General features: G+C 37.6%; 1 long non-coding RNA gene across 1 annotated transcript; it reads right to left on the reverse strand.

The window, feature by feature from the left end:
• Positions 1-7,818: 7,818 nt before the first annotated feature.
• LOC109457477 (uncharacterized) lies at positions 7,819-26,382 on the reverse strand. The gene is made up of 3 exons (XR_012494380.1): positions 25,922-26,382; positions 10,021-10,137; positions 7,819-8,135 (listed from the first exon to the last, which is right to left on the reverse strand). It is a non-coding gene; the product is annotated as an uncharacterized LOC109457477 (long non-coding RNA).
• Between the last annotated feature and the right edge of the window lie 905 nt (positions 26,383-27,287).

The raw sequence follows: 27,287 nt of genomic DNA on the forward strand, positions 1-27,287 counted from the left end.
CAATAAAAGGGAATGAAGTTGATATAAGAGTTGTATGCAACAGCAGGGATGAATCTCAAAAACATGCTAAGAAGCTTTATACAAGAGCATATACTGATATAAAAAAAAGGTTAGCAACATTGTAACAACAAGTTTGCAAACTTAATTGTCAGACCTTTGTATATGTTTAGTTTTATAAGAAACTGTTATACTTTTTCATAAAATGCTTGTACCATTTTATACTCTCACAACCAGTATATGAGAATTGCAGTTGCTCTACATCCTCAGCAACATTTCGTGGTGTCAGTCCTTTTTTATTTTAGCCACTCTGGAGGTCATGTAGTGATAATGTCATTGTGATTTCTAATCTGCATTTCCTAGGCCAGTGGTTTTCAAACATTGGTGTGCTTAAGAATCATCTGGAATGCCTGGGTCCCAACTAGGGCACTTTTATTTGTATATTTTTGTATTTATTTATTATGTTTTTATTTGTATCTTTATTTTTTAAATCTGGCCACCCAAGCCCTAACACAGTTTTGAGTTCAGTAGGTCTGAGGTGTGGTGCAGGTATCTGCCTCTTAACAAGCTCCGTGGAGCTCCTGATGAATGTGGTTCATAGCCCAGTGCTGAGAAACTGGCTCTCGGATTGCAAAACTGATATTTGGAATCTGATGTCAGTGTGTATTCACTTCTCCCTAGCGACTAGAATTGATTTAATTCTTTCCAATGGAAGTGTTTGGGCACTTTTATCCTGTTTATTAAAATTTTAAACAAAAAATTAAAGGTTCAGTGATGAATACATTGTGTCATGTACTACAAGAGAATGTAGATTATCTGAATCAAATTCTAAAGAAAGATGCTTTGAGAAAATGTGCTAAAAAAGAGGGGGGAAAATCCATATTTTCAGGTGTCTATAGTCAACATATTATTCTCAACAATTACCTTATGGATCAGAGATGGCGGATATGAGTAGCATAATTTTATTTTCATTAGTGGATTTATGTATTTGCTAGCTATGTTACACTAATACTGTTGTATATGCTCTAGTGAACAAAATATAGTCCTGAAATAGTGTAATGGCAATTGGTAGGAAAAATGTAGGAAATACACAAGAAATTTATTATTACTGCATTGGGTGCTAAGAATGGGGGTGGGGCGGTGGGGAGGGAGGACAAAGCTGCCATTAACCCCCAAAAAGAGACAGTAATAACATGTTATACATAGACCTCAGCCAAAGAAAAGATGTAAATAATAAAAATAATAATAATAGTAATATTGAACATATCCAGTACCTTTTAATCAAGATTTCAAAGCGTTTCATGAGCGAAGGCTCATTAAATCTCATAGCATCTCTGCAAGGTAGGCAGGGGAGGGAATTATACCATATACTTTTTTCCCCAGTGGAGAAACTACAGAATAGAACCTTTAACAAGGAAAGGTATAAAAGATGGAAACAAAGATCAGAATAGAACTAAAGATGGCCCCAGAGCTCCAATTTCCTTTTGTGTGTTCCATTTCCCAAGTCCTGCTTGATGAATTCATTCATTCCCAGAGCATATCTTGGGTTGCAAAATATGTACTACGTTGAACACACAGATGGGAATCTTACATTCAGCTGGGCATAGGTGAACGGTAGCACGGGTCTGCATTTGAAGAAAGTTGACAGGCAAAATTCCACTCTTGAATTATCTAGGTCATAGTATTTCTTTTTTTCTTTAAATAAACTCTGACTAAAGAGTAAAGAATACTATTTAAGGAGAGTAAAGCAAAAGCAATCTCATTTCAGTTTTCAGGGCTTTACAGATAAATATCTTGATTAAACACAAAGCTCAAACTACACATTTCTGCCTTGAGTGATTTCTTCCCCTTCCTCCCACAATGAACATGTGTGTGTCTTTTTAAGGATTTGCCTGGCCTGGTGAGTAACCCGGCCACTGAAAGCTGAATGTCATCACAGCTGCCTTTGCTAAGGCACTCAGCCTGCTTCTTGGAGCTCTTCAGCTCTCAGACATCTGCAGCTCTGAACTGGTTATAACCAGACATTCCACTGAGAAGAATTATCTCTGGATCTCAGAAAAGAGAAACCCCTTTAGGTGTTTGGTTTGGACATGATGTCACTTTCCAGATCTGCCGTATTAGCAGGCATCTGTGGAAATGTTTGCCATGATTTTGCAAATTTCATTTGGCCGGTGTGCAAGTGTGTGCAATTTAAAGGTGAACATGTTCTCTTCCATTTGAAAACCTTGGCAGCTCCCCTTCTTCCAGTGGGAATCTCTAGCTCTTTTTTTTCTTACCTCATCTCCATAATTTTTACTACCTTAACTACTCTTTCCTTTTCTTGCATCAAATTTATACCTCTTTACTCTTTTAATTTGGCCATGTTTTCCAACCAAATTTAGGAAATAATCATGTTAGCTCAGAGCCATGCTATTTCCTTTTCTAAGTAGAAATAGGAACATTGGATCTCCATCTTCATTATAAAGCCTTTCGGAGCCCTTTCTTCCCGTCCTTTAATTTAATTTGTTGCTCAGTATTGAACCTCTCCCTGTTTCCCATGACCTCCATAAGACAGAGACTAGAAAGAGTTTACACCTCTCTTCTCAGGGCATGGTTTCAAACATCACATAGTGGCGTTGATTTTGGTTCAGAGGTCACCAGTCACAAGTCATTTAATCTCACCCCAAATGGAAAATATATTTAAGGTGCAGCCTAGCACCTACTTGCCCTCCATCTCACCTACTTTAATTTCAACTCGCTGCTTAATAGTCATTAACCCTTTATGAAAGTGGACCAAGTCAGTGCTTTTGTGCACAATTAACTTTGACTTTCAGTATAAAACTAACCATTTACTGAACAAATGGGGAGGGGAACATTAGAAGCAAAAGCTATTAAAGAATTATAGACTTAAGAAGGCTCACAGTACCTGTGCATTTTGCTCTGCAGTAGAGGAACCTATAAAATTGTACACACATTGGGAAAAAAGTTTCCACGCAGCATGCATTGATTCAATGGCATAGCTCCCAGTAACATAAAATATGGACCTTGATTCTTAGGGCACATTTTGTTGTTATCCTCTCTTTCGTAATAGGACAGGGTTTAAAAATATGCTACTGTGCATATACAATAGCTGCTTTTCACTTATGCTTTTATCTGTACAGAAATTGTTCTCTGAGGCAAGAGATTAAAATAAATGCATTACAACTTTTCAGAATTGTTAATCTAGGAAAACCTTTCTGAGAAAATTCAGCCTTTGAAAAAGTCATCTCAAACCTTGACATAAACACTAATAAAATTAACTTCTTCCTGTAATGAACAATGATGAAAATGAGATAGACATATGATTTTTTTTTCTTTAGGAAGCCAGGTTGATGCTGAGAGAAGCCAGTGCATGAATCACTGCTCTCTAGGATAACAATAAGGTTGAATTTATGTGTGTGTTTTTAAACCAAAACAGGGATCAGATAAGGTCGATGTCTTGAGTCAAGTGGATAATAGGAAGGAATGTAAAATGGGTGTAGGCTGGTGCTGTTGCAAAGGAGTCCTGAGTCCTGAGGCTGGCATTGGTTCCTGGATCTGCCATGTGGCCTTGGACATGTCACTTTTTTGTGGGATTGGCTGGGAGTCAGAGAAAGGGGTACCTCGTGCCAAGAATCATGCTAGAAACTTCACTTGCATTATCTCCTTCCTGTTTTGTGAGAGGAGGAAACACAGGCTCAGAGAACATGTGAATTGTTTGGAGTTCCTTGGCAGAAAGCCATTTGCTTTGGTAGGACTGAAATAGTCAATGCTTGACTCTGTGTGTGTGTGTGTGTGTGTGTGTGTGATTTGTGTTGCTCCTCTTCTGCTCCCTCCATCTTCTGTTGGTGCCTCCAGGCTTTGCCCAAGAGAATCTTTAACCAGGCTTATTCACTAGTGAGTTGAAGTTCTACCTATAAAGCCTAGACTAGGATTCTTTATGTCTGCAGCTTCCTTTTTCTCTTTTCTCTGGGCCCTACGCAGATTTTTGTTAACAACTCAGATTAGCCTTAGTCTTTCCTGATACCAGCTTGTCCTGCTTTCTAAAAAGACTTCTTTCTGATAGTCATGGTTTCACACAAAAGGAAGTCATAATCCATGCCCTGATGTCCACTTGGAGGGCTCCATCCCCTGTTCAAAACCACAAATTCTCAAGGGTAGAGGAAACCATCAGAGTAGTTTTAGGTCTATCTCAAAGAATCCCATAGGATAGAGCAATTCTAGAACTGAATGTGACCTTAGAGAAAACGTAGTTAATGCTCATTTTATAGATGAAGAAACTGAGACCCTGATTTGCCCAAGATCATAAAATAACTGAACAGAACAAACAGCTGAGATTAGAACCCAGGTCTTCTCCCTACCACATGAGACTGTAGTTAAAGCAGTAAAGACAGCTGCTATCTTCCTGTGAAAAATCCCAGTACCATCTCCTTTTCCAAATTTCCAAAATGGAACTGCATATTAACATTTTACTCTGAACTCTGCTCCCCTTTTTGCATTGCTACTGATGTTGACTCTCGAATGTCAAATCTTTTCTTTTTTTAGTGAGAAGACTCTATTGACAAGCAATACATTAAGTTATGTAGTGTGCTCCATGTTGTTCTCCCTTATAAAATGACTTTGCCTGGGCCCACTTCCCTGATCATATAATCCATTTCCCCTGGGATACTATACCACATATCCCTGTCACAGTGCCACCCACAACAATATCTTCTAGCGCAGTGTTCTCAGACTTCAGAATGCATAGGAATCACGTGGGTGGCTTGTTAAAACACTGATAGCTGGGCCACAATTAGTTAGGTAGGTCTGTTGTGGGGCCTGAGAATTTGCTTTTCAAATAAGTTCCCAGATGCTGCTGCTGGTGGTCCAGACTTTGAAAACCACTGTTCTACCTAAACAGCCTCCCAACATAAGCCCAGCTCAGAAGCAATGGTCGACATTTCTTTGAGAAAAGTGGCCTCTGATTGATCCAGAGGTGGACATCTGGTAGAGGGGATTAGCCTATTATTAACAAGAGGAGAATAGAGTATAGCAACCAAGAGAAGAGGAGAGAGAGAGAGAGAGAGAGAGAGAGAGAGAGAGAGAGAGAGAACACCTGAGGGGCTCCCATGGAATGAGATGAACCCACCCTACATACAAATGATAATTGTGGTCATTTTTCAGGGCAGTGATGTTAGTTAGTTCTATGTGCTGCATATAGTTGGAATGACTTTAAGGACTTTAAGGACTCTTTTTCACTTCAACTCTTCCCGTGAAAGAGGTAGAAGTGGTAGAAGGTTCTAAGAGTACAGCTACAGGATTTGTACAGACATAGAAAGGGCTTTCAGGGCTATTGAACTTGGACAACCAGAGGGATTTGCTATAAAGTTGTATTTGCCTAGCAAGAGACTGTTTTTATTTAGATTGTTTGCCTAATAGGTGTGATTTAGAGGCACTGATGGAAATTATAGGTTGATGGATAAAGAAACCACAGTTGACAACTTGACACTGCCATTGGTTTCTAGTAGGAGAAATAGCATCACTCACGTCCCAACCCTTGTTTCTGTGTCCATCTCACACCAGGATCCTTTTATCTCAGAGGCCCTACACAGGCTCTCTGTGACGTGAGTCTTCTGAAGGCAAACAATATGATTAGCTGTGCTGTTGTGACAGCTTCATTTGCAATGCATCTCTAGGGACATACATATCATTTAATAAGTCCATTGGATATCCAAGAAAGGGAGATTGGTTTTTCTTACTAACACAGGATAACCAGATCATTATCATCAGAGTTCCACCATTGCTGGTGATCTTGCAGATTTTTAAAAGAGATTCAATAGTCAACACTGGTAAGGGTAGGGTGAGCTGGGTATTTTCACATCTTGCTTATACGGTCATATGAGTTTTCTGGAAAGCAATTTGGCATAAAAGTCTAAAACGTTTCTATTTCTTGGCTTAGTAACTGTACTTCCAGGAATCTACCCTAAGGAAGTAAACAGTGTTGCACCCAAAGATCCATGTCAAAGACATTTCTCACAACCTTATTGATAATAGTTACGGTAGATATGGTAGGTTAAAGCTCAGAATCCTTCCAACCTTGTTTTTGTTGCCCCACCCCCACCCTGCTCTGCAGAGACTGGAAAGCTAAAACACACACAGCCCAATATCCCTTACATATAGGATCTATAAGCAAATTAGTTTCCACCAAGTAGATGTACTCACGTGATGTATAGAGAGTGAAAGTGAAGCAGAGTACATCTTGCTGTTGAACCAGGGTTTTGTTTTTGGGTTCCTGTCAGCAAATATGGTGGCAGAAACATTGGGTTTTCTTGAAAATCATTGCAGTGTCCATCACTCATTTGGGGGGTATCAAGAGATGCTATGGCAGTGGTGGCAATGGTCCTGCTTCTTAGATCCCAGTGTGTTCTTCAAGCAGGAGTTTCCTGATTCCCCACAAGCATCAGTTCTGTGGTGGTGTTCTAAGAATCATTCCTGGGACCCAGCTTAGAGTCCGCTCTTTCAAACCTTCTGTAATTTCATAAGCTCCTAATTCCCTGCATTAAATGCTGTTCTGCCTAACATAGGGAGAGAGTCTTTTGTCTCCTGACTCTTGATTAGGATTGCCTAAAATCTCCAGTAATAATGAAAGATTAAATACCTTGTAATGCATCCCTTTGATGGAACAACTTGCAGACATTAAAAATAATGTTTTGATACAAAGTGGAATGATATGGATGTTTATTTCATGGGGTGGGGAGAGGAGAGAGATTTAGAAAGGAAAAAAAAAATACCCGCCGATAAAACATGATCTTAAAGACTCAGAGGAAATTGACTCCAAAATGTTAACAGTAGTTACCCCTGAGTAGTAGGAATATGAGTGATTTTTATTTTATTTGTTATGCTTTCTTTTATTCTCCAGCTTTATTCTCTTTATAACTTATGTAACTAGAAGGAAATAAAAATAATCAGTGACAGGGACTTTTGAAGACAAACTATTTGCTAACTCACAATGACCTAAATTTTTTAAATGTTGAATACAATTGTTGTCCTGACTTATTCAAAAGCCATTAATTGGAACTTTTGTACGTCAGTCTCATAGCACCATCATCTCTTTTCTATATTTATTTACCCCTTGTATTTCACAAAAATGTGCCTACTAAGACGGTCTCTTAAGTATATACACCTTTTACAATGCTACAATGCAGTTCATTGTCATATGAAAATGGTTATTTGGTTGATAGCCAAAAGAATTTCACAACAATATATTTAAAAGCATTATTCTTTGCTCTCTATCTTGTATGAAGAATAAAAAATAGATGTACTAGGTAATAGATAACAGAAATTACTAGTGTTCAACTTGATAAAGATACGCAGTTGACACTCCCCATTATATCAAAGCCATAACCTTTATATACAGACTAAGTCCATTTGAGAGAGAAGTAATTATGCTTTTATTCCTAATCTCAGCTTTAGAATTAAGGTTGAGATCATGATATAGTGAACTAGATATTAAAGTTCTGATTAGTCTGTCATGAGAGAATCATAGATTTTAATGTTAAAATTTTGTCTTACACATTACTCTACACTATTTAAACAATTTCTAGCAGATGAAAGCCCACCCTGTTGAATACCAACAATGAAGAATGTTCTCTCTTCTTGGGTAATTTATTTCTATTCCAGCTATGAAAATTACCTTTTAATCTAACTTTTATTTCTTATTCCATTGTTTCAGTTTATTTCTTTTTGGTCTAGCTTTAGCATGAATGGAGAATAATAATCTGAATGTACATTTTTATATTTAAATTTTATTATTAAATTATACTTTGATCTTCCATATCCCAGGATAAGAAATCTCAGTTTCTATTATTGGCCTTTTCTCATTCCCCCCTTCCCGTTGCTTTCACAGTTCGTGGGGCATCCAGTCTCTATTGTATCCAGTCCATGAATTCTAGAAAACACCGCAGAGGCTCCCCATTTCCCTCCTTGGTCTATTTCTGAATTCTTTTGACAAATTTGTTCTGAAATATTGAAAAACACATGGAGGTATGAAGGGCCAGTTTCCTTCTATCAGTGCTCCATGAGGACACGACAGAATAACCTGGAACTCTCTATGGATCAGGAGAGGAAGAATAGGTGACGGTAGTCTCTTCTTTGTCTTCTTTCTTTGAGACGAATTGGGAGAAGAACAAGATAAAGAAGAAAGTAAGGTTTCCAGATAGACCAGGAAAAGCTATCTTTGACAGGACAGGGGGCAGGAGTGGCCGGGAAGCCAAGTAAGCTATGTAGGTCCATAGTCAGACTATGACTACTTTGGGTTGAGAATCTTATGCCTTTTAAACATGTCCATTACCACAGTTCTCTGTTCTCCATAGTGGAGGCTTGACTCCTAGGACTAAAAATGGTCCTATATTCTGAGGCAGTTTGGCTGAGAGTGGAGACCTCTATATAGCTGTCTTTCTTCCTGGCATGATTCCTCACAAATTCTTTGATGCTGGTCTCCTGTAGGTCTCTCCTAAGTATATACACCTTTTACAAATAGGTACCAATATAACTGACTGCTTAGGAGGGAGAAAGCATGTTGCTTAGGATAACCAAGAAAGGTTTTGTGGAAAAGGGGGATTTGAGTTGGACTCTAAGCAAATGAGTACAATTTGACTGGTGGACACTGGGGAAGATGGTGACTTGCATGAGCAAGTCAATTGTATTCTCCACACTGGCAATGATCTTCCCAGTTATGTATGTAAAGACTCTGCCAGAGTTTGCTGCTGAAGGGTCTCAATTATATCTTTTATACTAGTAAGTTAATTAACAGCTTATTTTATTTTTCAAATATACTTTTTAGAAAATCACATTTTGTTAATATAAATAGAAAAACACTTTCTAAATGTGGAAATACAATTCTACAATTATATTGGCTTATCTAATAAATCCTGTGTTTTCTCTTATACTCTCCTCACAAAACCAGTCTATGGACTATGTACGAATGACATGCCACGGAATACTTTAGAGTCATTAATAAAGAAATGAGCAAACTGAGATGGTGTGAAGGTGCAATATATTCCCTAAAGAATATATTGAAACAAGGGGAACAAATATAGCTGAAGCTGCCTTATGCTGAGAAATGATCAGTGACATACCACAGTGACAGTAAGCACTGGCCGCCAATTTTTACAGAGGAAAACATGAAATTGATGTCAGATAGACACTGATCTCTGAGTCTGGAAGAGGTGAAAAACTATGGGCTCAAGTCAGAGCACAAGGGTGGTCTGGATTACAAATATCACCTGACAGAATTATTTGGTAACAAATACTGAGACCAGCTTTTCTTACATAATCTTTAACCCTCTTATTTCCAACAAGAGTTAGTACAGCATGCCCTTCTGGAATTTTGCTATTAATTTCAGAACAATTTTGTCAGAAGAGTTCAGAAATTGAGGTAGGAGGGAAATGGGGCCTCTCCAATGTGTTTTCTGAAATTCGTAGAACCTTAAGTTACCCGGACTGTGGTTTCTGTTTTTTAATGCAAGGCATAGTCAGTCTCTTTGGCAACACTGGTGAGTTGCAGTGGCAGCTAAAATACAGCTGAAAAAAGTAAATAGGAAAAGTACTTAATGTTTGTGGTAAATGGAATCTAAATCATTCTTTCAATTAAACCACCACAATTTCATGTTTTTGAAGGAACAAACACAATGGGTTTTAAGTTCAGACAAATGAGTTTACCTAGGGAAAATCACAAGCAAACAGCAAAAAGCCTGATATTGTTTATTTCTTGTAGACTGAGCAAACTGTTCTCTAAAAACAAGTTAAACTTGCCCTTACCAAGAATTTAGTTAGGGCACTTGGGGTCTATTCCTTACCTTTGAGGTCAACATCAGGGTCCCTGCAAACATCCCTTGGTGCCACTGTCGGAGTCAGAATTTGGGGCTGGATAGGGCATTGTTTCTGACTAATAAGACAGGGCTCATGAGTTCTTGTTTTTCTAAATGACATAAATCCAGGAGGAGAATACTATCAAAATTGGGAAAGGATAGACATAATGGCATTTACCCATTGGGCTCTCTTCTCTTTATTCCTGTCCGAGGATGCTGTCAGCAGAGTTCTACCATAGTCTCTGAAGACGCAGGTGTGTACCGTCCGGGCAGCACTAGGTATCTCTGTTCTCTTCTTTTACAATTCGGGAGAGAGGGTGAGAACCCACCAGAGAGTACATATTACAACAGATCTTAATGTCAGTTTATTTCCGTTCTGCAAATATTTTCTTTTTAAATATTCTACTTTTCCACCCACCCCTCCTACTCCCACAAACTTCTCATATAGAACGGAAGTTGAATTTACAAACGTGGTGGCAGAAGGGCTGGACCAACAAATTTAGGGCGTCTGCCACCCACAAGACCAGTGCCTCGCATACAGGAGGTGCTCAAGAAACACTTATTAAAAGAATGAATCCTATTTGCAAGATACACGAAAAGTGCCCCCAGAGGAGCCAGAGACTGGACTTCTGGGTTCCTGTAGCTCATGTTACTCTGTTACTTTCTGGTGGGAACTGGCAGCCTGGGTTTCTTGGACTAGTTTTGCTGTTTTGTGGGCAGCACGTGATTTACTTGAGCAGGAGTGTCATTTGGGGCAGTAAACATGGCTCTTAATAAAGGCCAATGCAGAGCTCCTCAGAAACCTAGGGAACAGATTTAATGGATGTTCTTTTAATCAGTCTACCATCTAAATGTTCGCCAGCCAGGGTACCATTTTAGGTTTGGGTACATTATACATATTCCTTGGCAAGGAATATTTATTTACATTTTATGTCCTTATCATTATACATAAGGGTTTGTGAGGAAGTAAACTGAAGTTAGAAATGAGCAAAATAAGTGAGGTATGTATAAGTGAATAGCATTCTGGTTCTCAAACGCCTGGGTAAAGTGCTAAATGCAGTGCCCAGGGCCCTCTTCCTCCCCTCCCATTCTTAGTCAGTCTGGGGTTAAGGCCCAGCAATCTGCGTTTTTAATAAATCCAAGTGCCTCGTGTAGATGGTGCACTAATCTTTAAGAAGTGTTGGTGCATGAAAGTGTCTTGTAAAACATGTGCAAAAGAAAATTTTAAATCATTAATAAATTTTGTGTAGTACTAGCTGACAGTCACCGCTTCTGTGCCACAAACTCATGATCTAGGTCACCTTATTACCCAATTTTCCAACGAGGAAACTGAGACACAGAGAGAATAGTAAATAGCAGAGCCAGGACTCAGCACAATGTGGTTTGACTCACTGTCCACTCTCTTGACCACACATTATCGTGCCTCTCCCAATACTACTTGGCTTTCAGTAGATACTCCAGAAGTGAAGACTTGATGCGTCTGGTAATTCCACCTAGCACTGTCATCTCTGTTATTATTCAGGTTTAAATACAGTCATAAATGGACAGTCCTCGGTAAATGTTAAAAAAAGTTGGGATGGCGGTACTTGAGGGGGACCCACAGGCATCACCAAGCACGTTACATGCTTTCTGGTTGTAGGCTGACCCCTGGCATGTTGAAACATGGGTCTGATGCAGTCTAAAACTTTCACATTCTTTGATTTACATGTTGATTAAAGTTTTAGCCAATTTAAGAGGAAAAAAATATCTTGGGGGTGGGGGATTATCATTTAAATTGTTTGGTATTAGATGGCTTCAAACTTTAATGCTGCTGAAGAAAATACAGATGAAACTTTGCTTGACAGAATTTTAACTAAATTAATCATACATTTGACTGTTATGAAAATAGTCATTTTCCTTTAACACCCAATTGTTGCCTTTTGTATAGATAAACTAATATTAAAGGAATGTGACCTCACTAGAGGCTGTGATAGGTAACAAATACATATGTTATTATGGTACAGGCAAAAATAATGGCTGACTTACACATAAGAAGTATTTTATGAATTTTTTTATAACTCACTGTTTAATCAGTAAGTTTTTTTAAAAAAATAAAGTATGTGGATTACTTAAAGGGACTCTCTTACTTCTCCCTTATTTCTTGAGTTTTGTTTTGTTTTTGTTTTTTCCTTTTCTTTCTCCTCTCTCTCTTTTCTTTCTCTGTAACTGCTGGCACTTTAATGTAGAAAATAGGCTCATTCATCTTATCTTCTAACGAGCTTTGATTGTACAGTGTAAGGAAATCTATAGTCTGGAGAGGAGTGTTAATGTTGGATTCTAAGAGCCCCAGTATTTGTGCTTTTGACTCTATCATCTTTTATCATGTAACAAAAGACATAAAAACCAACAAAATGTACTATCTATAGAAATACCTATAACTGTTTTGTTAACCCAAGAGTTGACCCCTTTACATGTAATTTCAGGTTTCAGCCAAGATCAAAGGCCACAGTTTGGGTTATGTACGCTCTGTGACCTCCCCCATAGCCTGTGAGTTCCCGAAGGAAAGCACCAGATCTTTTCATTGTCATCTTCTCACGCACAGCAAGAGGCTGGCACAGAGTATTCAAGGATGAATTGTTTGTACTGTGAGAAACTGGGGAGGTTTTCACAATAATGTCTTATCTAATTGAAATGGCACTTTGGCACCTGTGATGTGTCATCGTTTTATAGCGTTAGTTTTTATAGCTCATACATAAAGCAAAATGCTTGGGCTAAATGGTTTTCTTCCATTTTCTGGCTTTAAAATCTATGTTTTAAAATTGAAGAAAATATATTTACCATTTTTTAACTTTTTTATTTGGAAATGATCTCAAAATTACAAAAAAGTTGCAAGAACAGTAAAAAACTACTACTGTTTACCCTTCACTCAGATCCACTCACCAGTTGTTAACATTTTGCCTCATTTGCTTTACTGTTCTTTATTCTGAAACATTTGAGGGTTAGTTGTAGACAGTGTACTCCCTTTACTCCATATACTTTGGAATGTATTTCTCAAGTACAATAAGCTTTTCTTACTGAAATGATATATTTATCAAATTCAAGAAAGTTAACATTGATTCAATACTATTATCTAATATATAGCCCATACTTAAATTTTGCTGTTGTCACAATATTTTTTATGTCAATTTTTTCCCCTGCTCCAAGACCCAATCTAAGATTACACATTGCATTTAGTTGTCTCTTTAGTTTTCTCAAATCTGGAACATACTCAGTCTTTCTTTTGTTTTGCATGACTTTGACATTTTCCAAAATTACAGTATTTTTTGTGGGTTTTTTTTTTTTTTTGGTAGAAAGTGTCTTAACTTGGGGTTGTCTGATGTTTCCTCTTGATTAGATTTGAGTTATGTATTTTTGGCAGGAATACTGCATTAAGTAATATGTTCTTCTTAGTGTATCACAGCAGGAGGTACAAGATATCATGATGTTAAAAAAATTTTTAAGATATGAATTTTATGGGGAAAGGGAGATTTTTTTCCATTCTCATTGGATTTGGGCTCTATAATACTATAAACAAAGGAAATATTCACTAAATTACCCAGATACTGGGATTCCTTCCTTTAAAAAGCTGATTGCCTGTATGTTTTAGTTTTCAACTAAATAATTTTATTGCATGGTAGAGAACCTTAAACTATTCCTACTTTCAACTAAAGAAATCTCAGTAAGTTTGAAAAGTATTTGGAAAGGGATTTGAAGAGGATACAAATGCCTTCGTTCTGGAGACCACATGATGTCTGTTTGTTTTCCCTGAAAGAAAACAACCCTAAAAATCGGCTTGCTAACATTACGCCAGAAAGAATAGTGAAGGCTAAACAGAAAATGAGGTCAAACGATGGTAGAACAGAAAAAGAACAAGAACACAACTCTCCTGACCTTTACTCCAACACTTTTTCACTACATTGTTGTTCGCATGAGTCACTATATGGAAGCAAATCTGGCTTTTTTTTGTTTTTGTAAAGAAAGCATTTAATCATTGACCATATACATTTCACATATTTCATAGTGCCCTCAGGAGAGCACCATGGACCAGTTCCAATGATGATGCCCCTAAAAGAAAAAATAAAAGTCACCACCTTGGATTCATTTGGGGCCACTTTGAGACACTGTAGTGTTACTGCTAAGCAGTAGATGGCACTGTTAATATACACTGATTTTATTATAAAATCTGGAAAAGGGAAGTAGTATTCCAGAGATTTACTATGTGGTTGTTCCAACTAGTGTTAGTGACACTTCACTTATTTGATAAAGTCCTATCAATGGTATAATCTCTATGATGTTTATTTTCATCTCCCCTAACACCATCTCATCTGGCTGTGAAGTGTTGTTTTCTTTTGTTTGTTTTTGTGGTTTTTTGGTGTTTTTGCACATACAAATAATACAATTTGTAAACTTTGCTCCAAGAATTTGGTACTTCATTGAGCATTGGAAAGGCATTTATTATTTACCTCAGATACTGGAGACTTGGGAAGATACATGGCCTCTCTCATAACCTTTATATATTTCTTAGCTAAAGAAATATACTTTAGAGCATTTCATACCTTTGACCTGTTTATATAATGCTTACATAGAAAATTTTTTTAATGTATTCAATTTTTCTGATGTTTGATTTAGTTGTTTAAAATAATTGTTGATTATTTTCATTTAGATAGAAATATCATGAAGATATAAATGCTTTATATTTTTTTTCGGAATGAGTGGGTAAGATATTTTATAAATCACACACATAAGAAACCTAGAAATAATCTGGAAATAGCAGCATCTCCATAATCCTTAATGAATTCAGGTCTTGATTATTTGCATTGAATGCAAACTTTACTGGCTCATCATATCACCTTTTAAACACCTCGCTTAAATTATGCAGATAAAAATTATATTCTGTTCCTTTATACATTAAAAAAACCACCTTAAAAAACTCTGTTTAGCCAAATATTTTAGAGGAGAAAAATTGTAAATAATGAAATGGTATTCATCTTTGTTTCTTTTAAAAATAAAATAATGTAGTTTTCCATCTCACAGGGCGGGAGAAGTTTACACCTTCTAGAACCATGACATCATATGAAATGTTGACATCTATTATCAACCTAATTAACTATTTGCCGTTCAAATTGTGGTGAAAGTACACTGAGACTTCTTTTGTACTCTTATCGCTTGTTTAATACCAAATTGCCTGGCATCTGTGTATCAAGGCTTTGATCTAATACTCTATCAGTTGTTGGCTCAGGCACAAGAGACTGCAGAGTACACAAAGCTGTCGCTGCAGACTCCAGGGAGAAAAGAGGCTGTGGATATACAGCCATGATTAGCTAAGTCAGTCAATATTTGCATAATGCAATGATAATGCCTTCTTTATGTTAGATTGTTATTTCACTGAAGCAAGTAGGAAACTTCCTTTTCAAGAACTTGGTGTAGTTTTTAGAAATTCTCCACACACACCCCCATACCTATATGGCATATTTTCTTTCATCTCTCTTCATTTCCCTTCCTACCTTCAACATTTGACCATATACAAATGCAACATGATACATAGTCTTGAGGAGTCCACATTATTTTTCAAGATTCATATGTAAAATAATTTTCATACAGTTATGATCTTGCCTACAATATGACAAAATCTTAGAATCAGAATCGGCAGCTTTATTTTTATACCTTAAATATAAAATCCGCTTCTGTTGTGCCTATTTTCTATTTTCTAATCTTCAGTCAGTTGATTTGTAAATTCAGAACACTGATGCCTTGATTCTACTTTCTAGTATAGACCTGAGGTTCACACATCTTTTAACATTATGCAAAGGTTATGAGAAATAAATCTTATAAAATAATATTTGAATGAAGGCAATAGAAAACTATGTTAAGCTCCCCAGCAAGTTAAAATTTTCTCCTTCATCTTCCTTGTTTCACATTGTTTTAGAATTCTTGGCCTTTGCAATGAGGATTTGATAGTCATAAACCTAGCAAATTTTTCCAATCACATTCTACTATCTGAGATGCTCTTTCTTTTTCCATGCCTCTGTTCACTTCTTTTCTTTTAGCATGTGAAAGGGAGTTAATGGTGATAAAACAACCACACTGGTATCCCTTTAAGTTATTTAATCAACATTTATGGAGTAACCTGATGGTCCAAGGAGGGGACATATATAAGACACTGTCCCTGCCCTCAGAGAGTATACAGTTCAGAACATGAGTTGACCTGTAACCTCAAGTAAGTAGCATGAAGGAATATAGGAATTATGCTAAAGCTCTATGTAATGTCTACTCTGGGAATAGAGGCAGACATGGTCAATTCTACCTGGGCTGAATGGTCTGATAGGTTTAGGGGCAAAGGGAGCACAGCAAAGGAGTTGTGAAGAAAAACATCCAGGCAGAGAAAGCAATATGAGCAAAGGTAAAGCAGTAGGGAACAACCAGGACACTAGGGACAATTAAGTATTAAAAATTTATCATGGGCTGGAGTTGCGATGTAAGGAGGAAAGAAAGTTGATATTCAAAAGGCAGTAGAATTCAGCAGGAGCCAGATCACAGAGCGCCTTACAAATGAGTTTGGGTTTTATCTTAAAGTGGTAAGATATTATAGCATTTTGATAGCAGGGCCGTGATCAGATTTATATTGTATTTTGGAAAGACACCATGGCAACAGGATGGAGGATGGGTCAGAAGGGTGAGACTAGAAACAGGAAGAATAACTAGGAGACTTCAACAACAGTTAGACTAAGCTCATTGTGCTTAACCTTTGTGGTGTCCTCAGATCTCTTTTCAGAATCATATATGCATACACTTGGACACTTTACATATACTCTCAGGTGGCTCACAGATCACTTGAAGTCCATCCATGGATTCATGTGAGTCTATGAATTCCAGGTTAAGAACTTCTTGAATAAATGATGAGGGAATAAACTAATGCAGTAGTAATGAGGGTAGAGAGAAACAGGTAGATATGAGAAGTAGAACTATGAATTTGTAGGACTTCTTTGACAAATTGAATATGAGAGTAAGGGATCGCTCCCAGGATTCTAGCTTTGGTGACTGGGTAGACAGTAGAAGTTTTATCAAGACAAAGAATAGAGAGAGAGAGAGATACATGATTTTGAGATTGTTGGAATAACTGTGGACTATTCTGATAGAGATGTTAGAAGGAAGGTATAAAGAAGAATCTAGAGTTCAATAGGGGCTTTGGACTAAAGATATTGATTATTTTGGAATATTGAAATAGGTATAAATAGAAATTAAGCCCATAGGTTGAGCTCACCCAGGGAGAACATGTAGAATGAGAAAGAGAAGGCCATGCAACAATCCTTGGGGAACACCAACTTTGAAGGAAAAATCAAAGAAAGAGGAGCTAGCAAAGGAGATAGAGAGGTTTAAGGAAAAACAAGAGTGAAGAGTCTTAGAAACCAAATGAAGAGATAATATCAAGAATGGTTCACAACATCAAATATTTGCAGGACAAATAGGACACATACTTAAAAGATTTTGTTGTATATGACAATTAGGTAGTTGTTTATGACTCCCACCAGAAGAGTTTCTATGGAATTGGGGGTAAGTGAAGGTAATAAGCCACATTACTGGAAGTCCAAGTGAATGGGAGATGAGCAAGTAGCTACAGAATGTTCCTTCAAAGACATTGACTGTGAGGGTAAGACGAGTGATAGAGCTAAAAGAGAATTTACGGCATTTCTCGGTCAAAATGCCTGTGCGTTTTCAATATAGAGAGATAATAGTTGATTGTCTTTCCCAAAAGAGATTCTATTCATTCACTTGTACAATTTGTGTGACAGTATACAATTTTCTACTCCTTCACAATTGTGTATTAATATGCTTTCTAACTAAATGCACATCTGATGGCAAAATCTAATTCCTAATTTGCAATTTCCTGTTTATTAATGTAGTTAAACATCTTTTCATATGTAATTTTTTTAGCTATTTATATTTCTTTATTCTTGTCTTGCTTGTTTATAATCTTTGTCCATTCTCCTGTTGAGTTTGTCATTTTGTTGATTTGCAAGAATTCTTTATAATTATAGATGTTGATCCTTTTTCTGCTGTATATGTTGAAAACATTTTCTTCCAGGCTGTAGTTTGTGTTTTAACTTTGTTTATGGTGTGTTTATGATAATTATATGTCAGTCTTTATAAAATTTTTAAAATATTCTCATTTATTTTATTCCAATGTTTTAAAGATTTTTTTTATTACATATGGCTCTTTATTCCACCTGGAATTTATTTATATGTGTGACACAATGTAGTGCACAAACTTTATTCTTGTAAAATGGATACTTTACTTTTCCAACACCATAAATTAAATATCCATTTTTCCCTGATGGCTTGAAATGTCACCTTTATTATACCAAATTCCACATTTATGAGTCTTTTACTGTGTTTCCTCAAAAATAAGACCTAGCTGGACAAACAGCTCTAATGCATCTTTTGGAGCAAAAGTTAATATAAGACCCGGTATTATATTATATTAATTATATATTATATTAAATCATATTATTATAGTATGTAAGACCGGTCTTATAGTAAAATAAGACTGGGTCTTATATTAATTTTTGCTCCAAAAGACGCATTAGAGCTGATTGTCCAACTAGGTCTTAATTTCAGGGAAACATGGTAACAGATTTTCTATTTGTTCCATTAGTATATTCCTGCACTAAGTTTATGCTGTTTTAGATAATAGAGCTTCACACTATGTATGATATCCAATAGAATATTCTTCATTTTTCCTCTTTTTTCAAAAATTTTGAAGTTGTATTCTTGCTCATTTTCTTCTTCAGATGAGTTTTAGAATCAGCTGGCCAAGTTCCATTAAAGATCCTTTTAGAATTTCAATTGTTATTACATTAGCTCATAGATGAAAATCTTTATCTTAGGAAGTCTTCCCAATCAGAAACTGGTTCATTCATTTTCTTGAAGCCTCTTTAAAAATAGTTTTCTTCATATGGGTCTTGCATATTTTTTGTTTTATTTGTTTCTAATGTTATAGTTTTTGCTTCTTTTGTGCATAAAATTCTTTTCCCATTGCACTGATTGTTGTGAATATATACTAGTTAGGTATGTGTTTGGCCACAAACAGAAATGCCAACTGTGGCTTAAAGAAACAGGAGTTTATTTAACTCACCTAATAAAAAGGCCAAAGGTAAGCAGCTGCCAGTGTTAATTTAACAGCTCAATGAGAGCAGGGGATGTGTCTCTTTTGCCTCTTGTGGCCTTATCTGGAAAAGATACCCAGTGCAGCTCTAGCCCCATGTCAGCATTCCGACAAGACGGAAAAGGAAAAGGGAAAGTTTTGATGCCTGTTATCAGGAACGCAAAAAGCTCCTCAGGAGACTTGGCCCACTTCTTAGCCAGAACTGTCACACCGCTACTTCCAAGTAGTAAAGGAGGTACAAGGGCCAAGGGGGTAAGAATGAGAGTTAGATCAGCCCAACAGTAATATCTCCCATCTGGCTTGTGTTTACAGCTCTTCTATCAGCTGCCTTACAAAACACTCATTTTAGTAATGTTTCAGTTGCATTTTCTGTGTAGAAGATTGTATGTCTACAAATAATGACAATCTGTCTCTTTCAAGAACATGTACCTCATTTTTAAAAAAATATTTTTCTTTTGCACTAATAATTTTCTTTTGCACTAGATCCTATTTTTGTCTTATGGATGCAATAGCCTCTTAAGTCTTTTTGAAGACATTAATCAGAATTTTTTTCAGTTTTCTTCCATTCCTTTAATTATTTTTAATCTTCAGGGAAGCTTTTCATTATTATTCCTGTTGTTGTTAAATGCTGTTAGTTTTTCTTCAATATCTGGCAAACCTCAGTTGGTTATTTAACATAAATAATGATGGAAAGACTAGGTTCATGAATATAGGCAGCCGAATACAGGTCTCTTCTGAAGCAGCATTTACCTGTTTCCCTGTCTGGGAGGGTTGACTGAGATTGATAGGCTTTGTCGGTGGTGCATGGGCTTGGAGCAGTAAGCTATGGACTGGTCCCTTCAACCACTCCCCACTGCCAAAATAAGGAGGGTTTAATTCTGAGGCTGAGGCAGCTAGTGCATTTGCCTCCTGGGCAGAGGTACTTCCCCATTGCACTTTCCCCTTTCATGTCTGTCCTAAAGGTCCCAAGTTCCTTACATGCTACCTTCCTCTTTTTTCAGGGCCTTACACCCACACAGGGAGCCCACAGGCAGCATATTTATTGCAAGAGAGAGATTTCTGAGGGTTTAGCCAGGGATTAAAAGCAGCTCCTGCCAGCAGGTCTGCACAAACAAGGGAAAAGGGGATACCTGCCAGCCTTCGCTTTTCCAAGGGCAGTTCTTTAGTGAACCCTCTAGTCCCTACCAGAGCCTACTCTAAGAGTGAGAATTCTCCGAATATGTCCATCTCTCCTCCTGTTTTAGGCTGTGTTTCTTTCCCTGTGATCTTATTCTCAGTCAATACCACCCCACCTTGTCTTTCTTTTATCTACTAGGCTTCTTTAGAATTTCTTGTATTTGATGAAAATTTCTTTTATTTTTTCAGTATGCTCATGAATCTATTCTGTTAAAATATCTGTTTTTTTTTCCAGATATTTCGGACATTTCTGGGGTTGTAGCCGGGGGGTAGATGCTTGTGTTTGGTCTGCTATCTTGATCCGTACTTCCCTGGAGGGATCCTTATACAATCATTTACATGTGGCCAATTGGTTGTCCTTCACAAATCAAACAAAATACAGCTGTGTGGTGATTAATTGGTAAGTAACCATTCTGTGCTCTGGAAATCTTTCAATAATAAATATACTGCCAGTTTGATGTATAATGATACATTTTTAGGCTTTCTTTTGAAGAAATAAATGTTGATACCTTAAAGTACTGATTCAGTATCTCTCAAAGTATTCCTCCACCCGACAAATTGGTGTTTGTCTGCATTCTGTGTGCTTGTCTCATCTTTCTTTAAAGAAAAAAAATTTTTAACTAGGCATTTTCTGACAATACAAATTTTCCTAAATGTGATGTTTAAATAACATCGATGCCTGGAAATCATAAGCAGAAGAACAACTTTTGTTGTTCTTTTTTTCCCTTTTCTTTGGGATGGAGAAAGAGGGTAGAAGAATCTTTTCTGTTTGTTTGTTTTTTTCAAAATGAAATTGTCCACTAAAGGAAACGATTATATTACTACGTCAATATATTTTATTTTCTACGTAACTCATCTCTAGGGGTGACTGCTTGTCTAGCAGGAAAGCCCTGGAAGCTCATCAAATGACTAGATTAATAAATTTCACTGCAAAATGGAGAATAACCTCCTTGCTGACTGTGGAATGTAAGACCAAGTTGTTATCAGAAACTCATGGCAGAATCTATAGAGTTATATTTGAAAATGAAAAGGAATGAAACAGACTTGTTTCGATGGTGGGCTCTGGTTTCTCATCCTTAAAAACATGATTCTCACTATATTAAAATGCTACAAAAATTGTGCCACGTGAAACAAGCGTCCAAAGATTCTAAACAAAATGGCATGCCCTGAAATTAGAAAAGTTAAATGGCATCTATAATTCAAAGTTTTTCTAGCATAGTGCTGCCGAAGATTAAGCAAATGAGAATGCCTTCTTAATTCTTTCTACTTATTTTACTTATCTCCTTATTTTACTTGGAAGGTAGAGTAGTATACAACCTGTGGTACAGATGAGACTGAGGAAATAATCATGTGAGAAATTATTGAATAGCTCAGTAAAATATACTTGAAAATAATAGCAGGTATCCCTTAGCTTTTCATTCCAGGAACTATTAGTTTACTATTACTGACTTAGAAATAATATTTCTAGCACTTTCCTCAGAAGAAGGGACTTTAATGACATACATGGATATAACTCAGTCCAATTTGGACTTGTTTGTAAGTTAATAGAGTATGGAGGGAGAATAAATTGGACTCTGTTAAAATGGGGGTTTAGGATTATTTAAGAGGAAACAATAATTTCATGTATGACTTTTTACCCTGTTTAGTCTTTGATTATGGATTCCACATTTATTACCGAGTAGTCAGTTAATCTACCTAGAACTGAGCATCCCAATGACCAAGAGAGTAAGAGTCTCTGGACAAACACTCGTGCAGGGCCAGAAATGCTGTCAGAATTTCCTAAAAAGAAAAAAAAAATCTCATTGTTTGTCTTTATTCTAATTTAAATCACACGGTGATTTGCTAAGGCTTTAAAAATGCAATTTAATCCTGTTCAGTTTCCAAAGAGGGGTGAACATACAACGAAATGAATTAACTAGGCCAATCATAATCAAACACTGCAGAAAGCCAGGCAGACCCACCATATGCCAAGGGTTTTGCAAACAGATCTCATCCTGCCTGGGAAAACTTGACTGTGTGTGTGTGTGTGTGTGTGTGTGTGTAAGAACTGGGGGATGTAAGACATTCCTTAAGGAAGGAGAATTAGTGCTTTCAGGAAATCTGTTCATGTGACTTTCAACAAAGCACCACCAAAGTTGTCATTGTATTTTGTGAGTAGCTAAATTATGCTGGTAGCTGAGGACAAAATTTGAAGCCACTGTGAAGACAGCCTCTTCTCATCTCATACCTTGGCTAAAGGTGACATTCTTATTCTCTCTGAGGATAATTTGTTCATCTAATAAAATAGTATGGCATCTGGAGCAATCATTGAGGATTTTCTAAACTCAAGCTAAGAAAGTCTGCTTTGAAGGGGCAGCAGCATAGCGCGAAGAACAGAAGGCCCAGAGTAGGACAATCTAGCCCTATAGGCTGGCTTTGCTACTGATTACATATGTAACCTTGGGTTTAAGTCAAGTTATGAATGACCCAATCTCATGAGCTTTGGTTTTTCTCATCTGTTAAGTGGGGATAATAACCTCATGATGTTGATGTTAGGATGAAGTGAGATAATATAAGCAAAGTGTTTAGCACATTGCATGGTACATTTTAAATGCTCACTAAACATTAACAGTTATTATATTATTGTGAAAGCAGTCAAAATACTAAAACTTTTCTTCAACCATCAAATACTTATTGTACATTTACTGTCAAACCTTGCTGAGTACTAGGAATTAAGAATCTGCACCCCTGTTGACTACAGATGGTCATTTCTGCTTCTTGACCTTACTCTCAAGACAAACTTTACAGTGTAGCACTCAAGCACATCAACCCATTGCCATATTTAAAAAACTCCAAGACTAATGTATTTTAGTGATGCTCAATGAACAACTACATCAGCAACACATAAATTCAATTACACTTCAACTGACTACGTCTCAAATAAAATATGGGTAGTAGGGTTGCAATCAGCGTTGTAGAAGAAAGAGGCCAGTGTTACATGCCTCTGCAATGCTTTTCATGGATTATTTTATTTTCGATCCCCTTCCCCTTTCCTCCCTGATACATGCTAAAATTTTCACGTGCCTAGCCACCACCTTTTAAGATGAGGTTTTCCTTCAGTATGAGCATGGAGTCCCCTTGACAGTTATGTTTGCTGGTGTACCTGTAACAGCTGGAAGAAGAGTCACACCAGGCTGGGGTGAGAGCCCTGTCACACTCCGTGTCCCCCGAGTGATGCATTCTGATGTCCACCTTCCTGGAGAATGCACTTTGGAGCAGGGTTGACTGTGGGCCAGGGACTTGTCTGCCTGGGCTCCCATTAATCTCTGAAGATGGGAGGGTAATCCCTTCACAAATATGGGAATGGGGGCTGCTCTGAGGCTGGCAAATAATAAACAACGAGGGTTCCCCCCACACACACCGGATTCCTCCAGCCTTCCTCTCTGTAGTCTTCAGCTATAACTCAGCCCTTGTCTCCCTCTCTGAAGGATTTAAATGGAATGACCTTAATTCTTGCTTTGTTTGCACTCTATCTTTTAAGGAGCTGCAATGAAGACCAAGACAAACAGTAGATTAACAGTGGTACCTTTTATAAAGCTGATTAGTTCCTAAAATATGCTGAAAGGAAACAAACCCCCCTGCCCCCAGAAAAAGAGTGGAATGGGGCTGAGACAGAAGCCTTTGTCGGTGAGTTGAAACAGCTCCATTCCTCTCAGTGGGCACAGATATTGACCTTCCAGTGAAATGCTTCCTTTGTGTGTGAAGACTTTGCCGGGATAGCATTTATAGTATTAAGCAGGTGCCTGGTAAGTGTTTCTAAACAAATATTACTCACTGCCTAATTTTGGTTTTAGGGGAGCTGTACTAGGGATGAATTCAGAAAACATTTGCTGTGGCTCATCTGCTGCTCCTTGGAGCAGTGGCTATCAAGTGGCTGCCGGTGTCACAATCAGAATTCCAAAGATGCTGTTCCATGTGGAGTCATTAAGAGGAGCACAGCCTCCTAAAATCTCCTTCAGCTCCTCTGGATTTCAAGGAATTTATAGAGAAACTTCCGAGTCACCTCGGCTATCTCCAAATGAAAGCCAAAGCATTATAGTGTGGCAGAGCTGAAAGCGTTTCTCTGGGAAAAAGAAAATACATAAAGCTACACAGGAAATATTTCTGGGCATCAGCTTCTGTTTCCTTTAAGGGATGAGAGAATGTTACTGAAATTGTTCGACTTCATTTAACATTAAATAAAAATGTGAAAGGGGAGGGTGCATTAATAAGATGATCCATCTGCTTATAATAATAGGATAATTCACATCTTCATTGTCAGAGCAGAAAGCCTCCGATCAGGTCAATCATTAAACTCAATATGTTTCATTCTTTGGTGCCGTCTCTCTTAGAATCTCAGTGCCACTCGTCTGCTCTTCTTTTCCACTATGCACCTATGTTGCAAATTTAGTTCCATTAGGTAGATGCTTGCACCATTATGAAGCCTGATTCTATCATTTTCAAAGTGCCAAGCCATTTAAATGCGGTGCAATCTTTGGTCATATTTAATCCAAACATTTACACATCCAGCTCATTCTTATCTATTTAAATAGGATGCTGGGCTTATTTTTAAATTACATCCTCATTCATGCTCTATAAAAGCATCAAGAAAAACTGTCCATGGGATTTAAATTCTGGCCCACAGGTGCCGCTTCCAATTCCTGGCATGGCCATTAAATCCTAGCCCCAGCCTAATTCTTGGCATGACACTCGTGTAGTGGCAGAAAAGAGAAAATGGAAACAGCCATTTTTCTCCTCTCTCAGAAATGATACTACACTAAAGTGCGCTGTCACTTTTACCTTCTCTAGTTAGACCTAATTCAAAGAGCATTTTTAAATAAAGGATACCCAGAAAAGAGATCTCAGTGGGAAGTTAGGATGCTGGAAATGAGGCAAGTGCTTACCAAAACCTGAGGTATGCATGATTTCTTTCACCACGTGGGGGTCAATTAAATATGTGTCTATTTGGGAGACATTTCTGTTGATACAATGAGTCTTACCACGACTTGGGTGCTCTGATTAATACCTACATGTCCCAACCGTCTTGAATCATCTGTCCATGGTTCCCTCAAACCCTCAAAACTATCTTCTCCACAGATTTCCCCCTCCCATAGATTTCTAGTATCAGCTGTTCAATTCAGCCATATAGCAAACGCACAGACACCCTGAAGATATAATGTCCTAGTTTTCTTTCTTCCATTGCTCTGCAAATATGGGCACAGTAAGAAACCTCTCTTGTCAATTTGGAAAAGCAGTCAGGCTGAACTACTTTTTGCTTAAATAAACAAACAACTTGGTCTCAACCTACCTTGTCTTGTTCTGTACCAGAAAAAAAAAAAGAAAGAAAGAAAGAAAAAATCTTAACAGTGCAGTGGGGGCTGCAGGGGAGTTTGTGTGAGATCCCCAAATGATCAAAACTGTGCAATTGTCCTGGGTGCACTTCTTTGATAGACTGCCATTTGTTCCCACTCACCTAGAGAGCTTGTGGATAGCCTGAGAGGTTTGTGTGTGTGTGTATGTGTGTGCGTTTTAACAAATTTTCAAAAGTTGCCATGGGGAGAGAACAGAAAGAAAGCCCTTCAAAAAGAAAATTATTTTCACAACATCATCACCAGGAAAACACCCCTGCAATGGATATCTTTGAAGGTCGACTGCAATCTGAACTAATTGGGGAAGGGTGGGGAGAGCTTTCAGATTTGCTCACCTTTTATAATGGGTCTCAGAGAAGTGCTCTGCAGCCAACCGCTTCCTGCAATGAGTGGTTTGGGCACTTTCTAAGCAAAAGGAAAGGCTCCTCCAGTTTCTCCTTGTTCATGTCACTGAGAGAGGTCACCACCTTCCCTCTTTTACTTGCCACTTCTGATTATTGGGTAGGTTCGCTCCAAAAGTCATCTTTTGTTGTGACGACATTAATCTTCTCCCCAGTGTTGAAATGCTTGGTAAGAAGGAGGAGTGGAAGCGGGAAGCCTGATCTCAAAAGCCTCAAGATCACAGCTGAAGAGCATTATTTATAGACCTTTACTGAAAATCAGCTTCAATCTGTGCTGAATGTACTACATTAAACCAATAACAGACAACATGCTTGTGAATATTTGGCATGATGATGAAATGAGCGCGGCCCTTCCGCTGTGGGGAGGGAGAGAAGCACGACCAAGGAAGGGCTGCTCCTCCTCCTGGGAGCGTGTCTGTGGTGGTTGCTAGCTGGTTTCCACCGATCCTGGCTGAACATTATGCCATTAAACAGTATGAAAGAAAATCAAAATATATGTTTATGGGATACTAAATAGTAAGTGCCCTTTCAAACGCTATTTAATGGCTAGGCTTCAAAGTCACCATGGAACACCCTCAGAAAAAGCTACAGCAGCGTGTTTCACAGATTTCTGTGGCTGCAAACCACCCTGAGATGCTGAATGAATGTGCTCTGAGATTTGCGAACACCCCACACTCGGTGCCCTGAAAGGCATATTCGGAAAGGGCCCTCTGACACATATTCTTGAATTTCTAGTTTTAATTGAAAAATTGGTGATGTCTCAGCTGTGTTTTCCCAGAACCTGAGTGACAATCAATGTCTGGTTCGACATAATAATGGACATACTTCCTGAGGCAATCAAAGAAGGAATATATGTTTGGATGGTGAATTAGAGCGAGCAGTGGCTAAATGCAACAAAAATACTTGCGATGTGAAAATACAGACATAGTTAAAAGCATATATAGACTAAGTACAGTTCTTGTAGTATACTGTTAATTGTGTTTGTATTTGTTATGTTAAATGTACTAGTAGTTCCTGTATGAACAGACACATAGGCCAAGGTAACAGAATGAGAAGTCCAGAAATAGACCAAAAACATAATAGACTTTAATATCTCTAAAGGGAGCATCTCAAATCAGCGGGAGAAAAGATGGATTATTCCATAATTGGCAATGAGATAACGGGATAGCCACCTGCAAAAATCTAAAGTGGATTTGTATCTCATACCCTGCTCAAGAACAAAGTTTAAATATTAATATTAAATGTAAAAAATCAAAGAAAGAAAGTAAAAGAAATCATACGAGTACTACAGAAATACATG

Source organism: Rhinolophus sinicus, linkage group LG03 (genome assembly GCF_036562045.2).
Source record: "Rhinolophus sinicus isolate RSC01 linkage group LG03, ASM3656204v1, whole genome shotgun sequence".
In the NCBI taxonomy this organism is placed as follows: domain Eukaryota; kingdom Metazoa; phylum Chordata; class Mammalia; order Chiroptera; family Rhinolophidae; genus Rhinolophus; species Rhinolophus sinicus.